Genomic DNA, 10,683 nt, shown 5'->3' with positions numbered 1-10,683 from the left:
CATGGTCATTGTGCTTTCCTCGTCCAGTGATTAGAAAAAATTCGCAATGGGTGGGTGTGGTCCTCACACCTGTGATCACATTAGGGGAGGCTGAGGTGGGAGGATCTCTTGAGCCCAGGAGTTCAGGAACAGCTTGGGTGACGTAATGAGCCCCCCCCACCCCCCCAACCCCGTTCCTACAAAACCATTTAAAAAATGAGCTGGGTGGGGTGGCCCGTGCCTGTAGCTGCAGCCACTCGGAAGGGTGAGGCCGGAGGATGGCTTGAGCCCAGGAGTTTGAGGTTCCAGTGAGCCAGGATCACGCTACTGTACTCCAGCCTGGGCAACAACTAAGTGAGACCCTGTCTCTAAAAATAATAATAAAGAAAAATTAAAAAATACACAGTGACAAAAAGCAGCTACCCAGAAACATTTACAACTAATAGTTCATCAGCACAGCACATCTGCATTTATTTACAGCTGAGTAATACTCCATCAGCACAGCAGATCTGCATTTATTTACAGCTGAGTAATAGTTCATCAGCACAGCAGTTCATCAGCACAGCAGATCTGCATTTATTTACAGCTGAGTAATACTCCATCAGCACAGCAGATCATCAGCACAGCAGATCTGCATTTATTTACAGCTGAGTAATACTCCATCAGCACAGCAGATCTGCATTTATTTACAGCTGAGTAATAGTTCATCAGCACAGCAGTTCATCAGCACAGCAGATCAGCATTTATTTACAGCTGAGTAATAGTTCATCAGCACAGCAGTTCATCAGCACAGCAGATCAGCATTTATTTACAGCTGAGTAATAGTCCATCAGCAGAGCAGTTCATCAGCACAGCAGATCATCAGCACAGCAGATCTGCATTTATTTACAGCTGAGTAATAGTTCATCAGCACAGCAGATCTGCATTTATTTGAAGAATAGTAGTATGAGACTGTAGACAATGCTAGTTATGTGAAGTCAGGGACCCCTTGCAAGAAACCTGTGGCCCCTTGTGGGGCAGTCTGTGGCCACGGTGAAACCGCCGCTTACAGTCCATACACTTCCTTTTGGCTGCTCTTTTGTTTTGGACTCAAAGACTCCAGTGGCAGGCTGTTCTTGTCAAGTCATTCTGAGGGCAGCAAACCCATCTGTCCCCACGAAGGGCAAGGCAGCGTGCAGTGCTGTTAACCAACGGCGCTATTTTCTTCCTTATTCTCTAATCACCACCGCTCTCCCTGGCTACCCCTAGCCATCCTTCTTTCTTGGTTTTCTCTTTGCTGGTGCTTTGGATGTGCCTGAGGCTCCTAAGGACTCGCATCCCTGTTCGTGTCTGGTTCTGAGTTTGGGTGGTAAACCTCCAACTGCTGACTTGGCCCGAGGGGACAGACAGCAAGAAGTTAAGGGTGATTGGAGGCATTTCTTGATCATCTTTCCAGCTAAGAATAGAATAGGCCCTCCTCTGTGGAGGGTGTTAAGTCTGGAGGCTGGCAGTGATGTTTGAGGAAATAGGTCTGTAATTCTGTGAAAATGGCTTTCTCACCAAAACTCCTGGCTGTGCCCCTTGAGGATCCATGGGGTCCAGCAGAGGTGATTCTGGCTCCTCCTCCGTGGTCGGCTGCTGCCTTCCGTACTATAGGTAAATGCTGCGCAGCAGATTTTGTCCCAAGGGGGAACGTGTAACAGAACCCATGACTTGTGGGCTGATGTTTGAACAGCCTTGTCAGGAATGCCACCTGTGGGATCCCTTGTAAAAGAGCTTTCTCCTACAGTCCAGAAAGTCCTGTGGGAACAAAACGGAGGAAGGAAGGAGCAGGGACAATGCATCTTTCTCCAGCCCGGCCAGTGTATCCATGCATCAGCGCCCCACAACAGGACAGTAACCCCCACACATTAGCACCCCACAACAGGACAGCGACCCCCACACATCAGCGCCCCACAACAGGACAGCGACCCCCACACATCAGCGGCCCCCACAATAGGACAGCGACCCCCACACATCAGCGGCCCCCACAACAGGACAGCGAACCCCACACACATCAGCGGCCCCCACAACAGGACAGCGACCCCCACACACATCAGCGACCCCCACACACATCAGCGGCCCCCACAATAGAACAGCGACCCCCACACACAGCAGCCCGCACAATAGGACAGCGACCCCCACACACAGCAGCCCCCACAGTAGGACAGTGGCCCCCACACACATCAGTGCCCCCCACAGTAGGACAGTGACCCCCCCACACATCAGAGTCCCCCCACAGTAGGACAGCGAGCCCCCACACACATTGGTGCCCCTCACACAACACGCCAGTGTCCCCGCACAACACATGCCAGGGTCCCCCACACAACACGCCATTGCCCCCACACAACACATGCCAGTGTCCACCACACACGCCAGTGTCCCCCACAACACACCAGTGTCCCCACACAACACATGCCAATGTACCCCAGACATGCTAGAGTCCCACTGACAGCACGCCAGCACCTGCCCCCGCCAGCAGACATTTATCTCCCGTGCTCATCCCTCTCACCTTTCAGAGGGCATTTCTCATCTTCATGTTGTAACCTTTTGCTATTTTCTTGTTTTAATATCCTTTTATTCTATGTAGTTTTAACATTAGGCTATAAGAAAATTAAAACAAAACAAAACAAAAAAACTCCTGGGTCAGGCGCGGTGGCTCATGCCTGTAATCCCAGCACTCTGGGAGGCCGAGGCGGGTGGATCACGAGGTCAGGAGATCGAGACCATCCTGGCCAACATGGTGAAACCCTGTCTCTACTAAAAATACAGAAAATAAGCTGGGTGTGGTGGCGGGCGCCTGTAATCTCAGCTACTCTGGAGACTTAGGCAGGAGAATCGCTTGAACCCAGGAGGCGGAGGTTGCAGTGAGCTGGTATCATGCCACTGCGCTTCAGCGCAGGCAACGGAGTGAGACTCCATCTCCAAAAAACAAAAAACAAAAAACTCCCCCAAATAGAATGTATTTAATGAAAATGTAAGGTTACCACTCCACAAGGTAGATAGTAGCAGGTGCTGTTACTATCCGAGGTGGGAGGATCACTTGAGGCCAGAAGTTTGAGACCAGCCTGGGCAACATAGTGAGACCCCTGCGTCTCTACAAAAAATAATAATTAAAAAGCTGGATGTGGTGCTGCGTGCCTGTAGTCCTAGCTACTCTGGAGGCTGAGGCAGGAGGATGGCATGAGTCCAGGAGTTCGAAGCTGCAGTGAGCTATGATCGCACAGCTGCACTCCAGCCTGGATGACAAATCTGTGGAGTCCTAATTAGGGCAAAGGAGTCAGGCTGGCGGGATTGAGGGAGTTAAAGAGATAAAGCAGATAAGTTACCGGCCTGCCTTTCTTCATAGTCCAGGACACATAGCCCTCCAGTGCAGATAACGTACATTACCCACAATCCTCCTGCACCCAACTTAACATCAAACACTTCCGTTTATCATCAGACACCTTGGCTGATAGAAAAATGCACGTTAGCTCCTTGCAGCCCTGGCATTATCAGTATTGCACGTAGCCCTATGTAGCCGAAACCATCCTATAAAATCTCCGGGAGCCTTTGTCTCTAGCAGTCAGCTCCTCCTCCACTGATCTGCCCGTTGCCTCCTAACAATGTGTTTTCATTCTTCCTCGCGTAAATCTGCCTTTCTTTACCTACAGCTGTCTTGGTAAATTCTTTTACCCCTGCATGCCACTGGCCCAAATGGTTGTCGCCCACCTGTGACAAGTGAGACCCTGTCTGTAAAAAAAAAAAAAAAAAAAAAGATGGAGTGGGACTCACAGCCACTGTATCCTCCCGGTACCCGGCGTGATATCCCTCTTTCTCATCTAATTGTCACAATAGCTCTATGAGGTAGGTATTCCATCTTTTGTTAGAGTTGAAGACACTGAGGCATAGACGGGTCAAATGACTTCTCCCACATCACGTGGCGGGGATTAGAAGCCAGCAGTGTCTGGTGTCTGAGTTCCTGCCTCTGATGTGTGAGTGATACCTGTTTCTGTCTCCTAAGTTAGGCAGTCTAGGGTAAGGGAGGGGACCCGCCACCTTCAAGCAGTTTATGTTGTCTGGTTTTGCTTTGTGAAAGGCTGAGTGACTACCCCACCTTTCAGGCTGTTCTGGAGGAACCGGGCAGCTCCACTCCCTGGCCCCGCTGCAGGGCAAAGAGTGAGCCAGTTTCTCTCGCTGCAGCCTTGCCTCGAATGGTCCCATTTCAGTTTTACAGCCCACTCCTCATCACACTGACAGCTCTTATCTCATACAGGGCATAGCTGTTATTAGAGGGCTGAGAAGGGGAGAGTGAGCCCAAAGCAGGCCTTTTCTCCTTCCTGTGGAATTCGTCTCGGGGGAGAGGCTCTCCTGTTGCAGTTGAAAGCATTGTCTCGGTGCCACAGAAACTGCTTAGAACCCTGAAATCTCCTCCTAATGCCCAGATTCAGAAGATAGGGCCAAGGCCAGAACGGCAAAGACCCCACTCAGTAATGCTTGGGACAGTCAACAATTCCAGTTTTTACTGTGATAATCACAAAGGGAGACTAAACTGTTGACAGATAAAAGAGAGTTTGGGATGTCACAGAGGAAGCAGGTCGGGTCTAAGGGGAGTGCGGTTGGGACAGGCAGCGTAGACCTCTGCTTCTCGCGCCATGTCTGAGACCTGTGTCACTGGACGTCTTTGCCTTCCAAGCCTCTGATGGTAAAGGCTGTAGCAGTGGTTGGCGGCTTTGCTGTTCACTGGAATCACATGCGGAGCTTTAAAAAATTCTGAGGCCGGGTTCCCACTGCAGGGGTCTGAACTAGTTGGCCTGAGGTGTGCCGGGGCATTGGAGATTTAAAGCTCCCACATGACTGATGTTCACCAAAGTTCCCTTTCTGAACCTCTGGAATATGGGAGCAAGCTGCTTTACCTTTCCCAGCTGGAACTTTCTGGTTTTCAGAAGTGTGGGAGGCAAGCTGGAGAGTGTCAATTCTTTTTTTTTTTAATTTTTTTTGGAGATAGAGTCTTGCTCTGTCGCCCAGGCTGGAGTGCAGTGGCGTGATCTCGGCTCACTGCAACCTCCACCTCCCGGGTTCAAGCAATTCTCCTGCCTCAGCCTCCCGAGTAGCTGGGATTACAGGCGCATGCTGCCACACCCAGCTAATTTTTTGTATTTAGTAGAGATGGGGTTTCACCGTGTTGCCCAGGCTGGTCTCGAACTCCTGAACTCAGGCAATCCACCCGCCTCGGCCTCCCAAAGTGCTGGGATTACAGGCGGGAGCCACCATGCCTGGCCAAGAGTGTCAATTCTTATACTACACAAGTTCATGCTGCCTAAATGATCTTTTAAATAGTACCACTTCATGTTGGGTACAGATGAATCCAGACTCTTTATCATTTGGCTCAGTAAATACAGTTGGAGTGCCTGTCCAGTCCACAACAAGTGATTAGCAAATGTTAATTCCACGTGTCTCCTTTAAAAGGAGCCACACCTCTCCGTGTCCAGAGTGTTTGGGCTGATGCTTGGTAAGTACCAGGTGGATCTTGGAATCCCTGTGGGACTTTGCAACGTGCTTGAGCCACTTCCACTTTTCGTACACTGGATGGCGCAAGAGGACCGCCGAGCTGACCTGGGTACTGAGGCTTGGTCAAGTCAGGCAGCAGAGAGTGGTTTTCCCAAATATTAGTAGCATCCAAACAAGGCAAAAGCAACTCTCTGCGTTTCTCCTGGAAGAAAATGCCAACGTTCACATTCTCCTTTGGGCGGATAAACACCACTTCAAGGTGATAGCTGCTCTGGAAGGGACCTGGCCAGGTGGGGCAGGGGCTGGAGAGGGCAGTGGTGGCTCAGAGGTCATGGTGAGAGGAGGAGGGGGTGAGACCGTGCAGGAACCATCCTGGCTCTGCCTACAGAGGAGCCACAAATAAAAGGCATATATTTAGCCCTTACTTTTGAGGAGGAAAGAACTTTTCACACCGGGTAGCAGGTTTCAGTTTCTATCCTAATTGATAGCAGGTAGACTCAGGCTGTTTCAGGCGCCCAAAAGAAGGATGTTTTTTTGTTTTTGTTTGTTTTTTTTTTTTGAGACAGTTTCACTCTTGTTGCTCAGGCTGGAGTGCAATGGCGCGATCTCTGCTCACTGCAACCTCTGCACCCCAGGTTCAAGCTATTCTCCTGCCTCAGCCTCCCAAGTAGCTGGAATTACAGGCATGCGCCAAGTAGCTGGACTTACAGGCATGCACCACCATGCCTGGCTGATTTTTTAAATTTTTAGTAGAGATGGGGCTGGTCTCGAACTCCAGGCCTCAGGTGATCCACCTGCCTCGGACTCCCAAAGTGCTAGGAAGTGCTGGGATTACAGGTGTGAGCCACCGCGCCTGGCCAGAAGGATGGCTTTTAAGGAGTTGAAACTGACCACCCACACAAAGACAGAGGGACGGATCCTGTGGCTCCTAGCTTCTCATCCACCAGGTGTTTCTAGAATAAGAACGTGAAGCATTTTGTGGTGAGGTGGAAAGAATCCATTTCTGCTGACCGAGGGGAGGCCTGGCCCATCTGTTGTTAGAGGTGCATGATTGATCAGAGGTTGGGGCCTCAAAGTAGAGTGAAAAAAACCATCAGGGTGCCCTTGAGCTTCTCTGTCCACAGGTGACTGAGACACTGTAGATCCCCAAATGGCTGGTGATGTGGACTGACTCAGTACAACATCACATGATGACTTGATGCTGATGGCCTCACTTGACATGATTTCTTTGGTCAGCTGGACTTTATCAGAGGCTCTGTCATCTGCTCTTATGTGTAGACAAATTCAACAAATTCAACTTGTGAACTGTGAAGCTGCTATAACGCTTTTCTCCCTCCTGATACCCTTCTCCTCCCCGGCCCCGTGCTATTGATACACATTCTGGCTTTGTGTTGAGTGGAAGTTTGTTTACTCTTTGGCATGTTGATCTAGAGGGTGCTACCAAGACCTCAACGAGGCCAATATTCAATATCACAATATTGAAGGTTTTTTTTTTTTTTTAATTGGAGGAGTAGAGAAAGGTATACATTACTGTTTATCTGATTGGAGTTGCCTCACTGGTGATGGTGATCATGTATATGGAATTCAGATATTATTTAAGAGAATTCAGGTTGGGGCCAAGCATGGTGGTTCATGCCTGTAATTCCAGCACTTTGGGAGGCTGAGGCGGGCGTATCACTTGAGGCCAGGAGTTCCAGATCAGCCTGGCCAACATAGCAAAACCCAATCTCTACTAAAAAATACAAAAATTAGCCAGGCGTGGTGGCGCATGCCTGTAATGCTAGCTACTCAGGAGGCCAAGGCATGAGAATCGCTTGAATCTGGAAGGCCCAGGTTGTAGTGAGCCTAGATCATGCCGCTGGACTCCAGTCTGGGCGACAGAGCAAGACTTCGTCTCAAAAAAAAAAAAAAAAAAGAGTAGTCCAGGCGAGGTGGCTCACGCCTGTAATCCCAGCACTTTGGGAGGCTGAGGCAGGCAGATCACCTGAGGTCAGGAGTTCGAGACCAGCCTGACCAACATGGAGAAACCCCCATCTCAACTAAAAATACAAAATTAGCAGGGCACGGTGTCTCACACCTATAATCCCAGCTATTCGGGAGGCTGAGACAGGAGAATCGCTTGAACCTGGGAGGCGGAGGTTACGGTGAGCTGAGATCGCGCCATTGCACTCCAGCCTGGGCAAAAAGAGTGAAACTCCGTCTCAAAAAAAAAAAAGGATTCAGGTTGGAATAACAAGTTTTGTTTTTTTTTGAGACAGCTTCGTGCTCTGCCACCCAGGCTGGAGGGCAGCAGTGGCATAATCTCAGCTCACTACAACCTCTGCCTCCTGGGTTCAGGTGATTCTCCTGCCTCAGCCTCCTAAGTAGCTGGGGTTACAGGCGTGCACTACGCCACCACTCCCAGCTATTTTTTTTAGTAGAGATGGGTTTTGCCATGTTAGCCAGGCTGGTCTTGAACTTCTGTCCTTAGGTGATCCAACCACCTCAGCCTCCCAAAGTGCTGGGATTACAGGTATGAGCCACCCACACCTGGCCACAAGTGATTTTTGATGGTTGCGGTTCAATGTTAAGAGTAGGTGGCCACCATGTAGTCTAGGCAGGGAGCCTTGACTCATAACCATGGCAGCAATCGTGTGAGAGAAGAAATACTGTGTCTCTGTATTAGAAGGCAGTGTATCTGGTACCAGCAGGAGAAAAGTACTGGCAGGGGCAACTGCTAGTATCTATCTTCTTTCTTTTATAGGTCACCAGGGCAAAAGTCTATAAAGGAGGCCACTACCACCAAAAAATGTCCCCCAGGAAGCTAAATAAGTGCTTTCAGTTTTGTTGATTGGGGCCGTTTGCCTTAGAACCCTGCTCCTCACAGGGTGATCTGCAGAGCACAGCATCAGCAGCACCTGGGAGCCTATTAGAAATTCAGGATCTCGGCTGGGCGCGGTGGCTCACACCTGTAATCCCAGCACTCTGGGAGGCAGAGGATCACTTGAGGTCAGGAGTTCAAGACCAGCCTGGCCAACATGGGGAAACCCCGTCTCTACTGAAAACACAAAAATTAGCTGCGTGTGGTGATGGCGCCTATAATCCCAGCTGCCTGGGGAGGCTGAGCTGGATCACTTGAGGTCAGGAGAATCGCTTGAATCCGGGAGGTGGAGGTTGCAGTGAGCTGAGATTGTGCCACTGCACTCTAGCCTGTGCGACAGAGCGAGACTTCGTCTCAAACACACACACACACACACACACACACACACACACACACAAATAAAAAGAAAATAAATTCAGGATCTCAGGCCCTGCCCTGGACCCACTGAATCGGAATCTGCATTGGAACAAGATTCCTATGTACGTGAAAGTCAGAAAAACAGTGTCTTAGAGTTGTGACCGACTCCAGGGATCGAGCCGGTTGGATGGTTTATGACCCGTCTTATGGGCTGTCCATCGGCAATCCCTTTAGCCCTGTTGTGGTTGACACGAGGTGCCAGTGGAGATGGCTCATTTACAGAAAATGAGGAGGGGCTGGCGTTCTGCTCAGAGGACCCACAAGGCCCGATTATCAGCACAATGACCATGGTTTTGCCCCTTTTACTTTGGGGCATGGCAGTTGCCAAAGACTTCTTGAAGTGGGAGGCAGCTGGACAGAAAGCCACCAGCCCCTTACTCACACCACATGCTGGGGAGCCTCTGTGCCGTGGGGCTGTGGACCTCCAGCCTAAATCACTCGCATTTGTGAGTTTCTCATTCACTGGGAGAAACAGATCCCAGGGCAGCAGTGTGGTTACAAAATCGCCGAGCCCCACAGGTGCATGAGGACTGGTGCACCCTGATTGGAGGGGTCCCAGGATGTTCAGACTGGACTGTGGCATTGACTTAGCATTTCCAGGTGCCAGCACAGTACCACAGGCTGCCAGCCCTGAATCAGTTTCATCCTCAATGGCTACACTAGTCTCCTCCCAACAGATGGAGAAAGTCCAGCTCAGTCAGTCAGTCCAGCTTATTTTTATTAGCTAGCAAAGTCCCTTCCTTGTCCAAGGTTCATGGCTGGTATAGACAGACCAGCTTTGGGTCCTGGTCTGCTGGATACCATGTGGGCACTTGGTACCCTCTCAGCCTTGAGAGACAGGGTCCTGCTCTTTTGCCCAGGCTGGAGTGCAATGGCCAATCATGGCTCACTGCAGCCTCAAATTCCTGAGCTCAAGCAACCATCCCGCCTCCGTCTCCTGAGCAGTTGGAACTAAAGGCATGCACCACCACACCTGGCTAATTCTAAAAATAGTTTGTAGAGACGGGGGTCTCATCATGTTGTCCAGACTAGTCTCAAACTCTAGGCCTCAAGCGATCCTCCCACCTTGGTCTCCTAAAATGCTGGGATTACAGGCATGAGCCACTGTGCCCAGTTACCACCCAGCCTCTTTCCAGTCGTTTCCCGTGACTGCTCTCTGATTCCCCACAGCACTGAGGTCAAGGTTGAGTTTCAGTGGAATCTTAAAGAATGAGCAGAGAAGGATGTTGGGAAAGGCAGTGGTGGAGGGGGAGCAGACTTCACCTTTGCTTTGTCTTGGCCATCATAGATTCTGGGACAGGAACCTCAGAAAAGGAGGAAACTTGGCCGGGCACGGTGGCTCATAACCTGTAATCCCAGCACTTTGGGAGGCCAAGGTGGGCAGATCACTTGAGATCAGGAGTTTGAGATCAGCCTGGTCAACATGGTGAAACCCCGTCTTTACTAAAAATACAAAAATTAGTGAGTGTGGTGGTGGGTGCCTGTAATCCCAGCTACTCGGGAGGCTGAGGCACTAGAATCACCTGAACTCAGGAGGTGGAGGTTGCAGGAGCCGAGACTGCAGCACTGCACTCCAGCGTGTACAACAGAGGGAGACTCTGTCTCAAAAAATAAAAATAAAAAAGGAGGAAACTTCAGGAGAGATGGGGGTAGGGGGGTGGGGGTGGGACCAGATGACTGCACTTTGAAAGTTGGCTGTGCCGTCTCTTTCCTGTGGCTTTGGTTGCCTTCAGCTGGTTCTAACATGCTCAGAGCTCACGTACGGAGGCAGGTGGGGCTGCTGGCCGTCCGGGCATGCTGGCCAGGCTGATTTCGTGGGATTGTTTTCAGCCATTAGTGCGTATTGTGCAGAATGACAGGGAACAGGGCCTAGTGCCTCTTTTTCCCTTCTTTTGTTTACATACTTTTTTTCCTCTTTG

Source organism: Pongo abelii, chromosome 22 (assembly GCF_028885655.2).
Source record: "Pongo abelii isolate AG06213 chromosome 22, NHGRI_mPonAbe1-v2.0_pri, whole genome shotgun sequence".
In the NCBI taxonomy this organism is placed as follows: domain Eukaryota; kingdom Metazoa; phylum Chordata; class Mammalia; order Primates; family Hominidae; genus Pongo; species Pongo abelii.
The sequence above is the reverse complement of the archived record's forward strand: the minus strand, read 5'-3'. Positions refer to the sequence as shown.